A 1,551-nucleotide genomic window follows, 5' to 3' on the forward strand; every position below is an offset into this window, starting at 1 on the left:
AAAAGTATGGGAAAATAACAATGTCTGTGCCTTGTAACCCAGAGAATTCTTCCAGATCTTATCCAAGATACTAAGGCGGTAACTCTATGAATCTGCAAGAACCACAGCATTGTCGGTTTTGGGACCCAAGTCCCCTTGAATAACTGGAATGCCTTCTCAAGAAGGTTGTGTACTAATAAGCTCAGACTGTGACATCTACAATAAATGCCTAATTACTCAATGCCCAGACAATGGTATTCATCTACAAGCATCAAGATCATCCAGGAAAATATGACCTCACCAAATGAATTAAATAAGGTACCAGGGACAAATCCTGGAGAAACAGATAGATGTGACCTTTCAGACAGAGAATTCAAAATAGCTATGCTGAGGAAGCACAAAGAAATTTAAGATAGCACAAAGAAAGAATTCAGGATTCAATCAGATAAATTTAACAAAGAGGTTGAAATTATTAAAAAGAAGCAGAAATTATAGAGTTGAAAAATGCAGCTGACATACTGAAGAATGCATCAGAGTCTCTTAATATCAGAATTGATGAAGGAGAAGAAAGAATTAGTGAGCTTGAAGGCAAGCTATTTGAAAATACACAGAGGAGACAAAAAATAAAGCATAGCTATAGGATCTAGAAAATAGCCTCAACAGTGCAAATCTAAGAGTTATTGGCCTTCAATAGGAGGCAGAGAAAGAGAAGGGGGTAGAAACTTTATTCAAAGAGATAATATCAGAGAACTTCCCAAACCCAGAGAAAGATACCAGTACTCAAGTACAAGAAGATTATAGAACACCCAGCAGATTTAATCCAAAGAAGCCTACTACAAGGCATTTAATAAACTCCCAAAGGTCAAAAATAACGAAGGGATCCGAATAGCAGCAAGAGAAATGAAATAAGATACAGTGGAACTCCAAAACATCTGGAAGCAGACTTTCCAGTGGAAACCTTTACAGACCAGAGAGAGTGTCATATATCTAAACTGTGGAAGGAAAAATCTTTTACACTAGAATAGTATGTCTGATGAAAATATCCTTTAAGCGTGAAGGAGAAATAAAGACTTTCCCAGACAAAGAAAAGCTGTAGGATTTCATCAACACCAGACCTGTTCTACAAGAAGTGCTAAGGGATTATTTCAATTAGAAAAAAACATGTTTGCTTCAGCAGCACATATACTAAAATTGAAATGATACAGAGAAGATTAGCATGGCCCTGCACAAGATTGACATGCAAATTTGTGAAGCATTCCATATTTTTTCATGACCAAGAACCCAAAAGCAAATGTATTAAAAACAAAGAAAAATAGTTGGGACTTAATTAAACTAAAGAGCTTTTGCATGGCAAAAGGAACAGTCAGTGGAGTAAACAGATAACCCACAGAGTGAGAGAAAATCTTCACACTCTATACATCTGACAAAGGACTAATATCCAGAATCTACAAGGAACTCAAAGAAATCGGTAAGGAAAAAACAAACAATCCCATCAAGAAGTGGGCTAAGAACAGGAATAGACAATTCTCAGAAGAAGATATACAAATGGCCAACAAACATATGAGAAAATGC

At 36.2% G+C, this 1,551-nt stretch overlaps 1 non-coding gene across 1 annotated transcript; it reads left to right on the plus strand.

The window, feature by feature from the left end:
- Nucleotides 1–1,144: 1,144 nt before the first annotated feature.
- LOC112632338 lies at nucleotides 1,145–1,246 on the plus strand. The gene has a single exon (XR_003121379.1). It is a non-coding gene; the product is annotated as a U6 spliceosomal RNA (small nuclear RNA).
- The last annotated feature ends 305 nt before the right edge of the window (nucleotides 1,247–1,551 follow it).

Source organism: Theropithecus gelada, chromosome 9 (genome assembly GCF_003255815.1).
Source record: "Theropithecus gelada isolate Dixy chromosome 9, Tgel_1.0, whole genome shotgun sequence".
NCBI classification, from domain to species: Eukaryota; Metazoa; Chordata; class Mammalia; order Primates; family Cercopithecidae; genus Theropithecus; species Theropithecus gelada.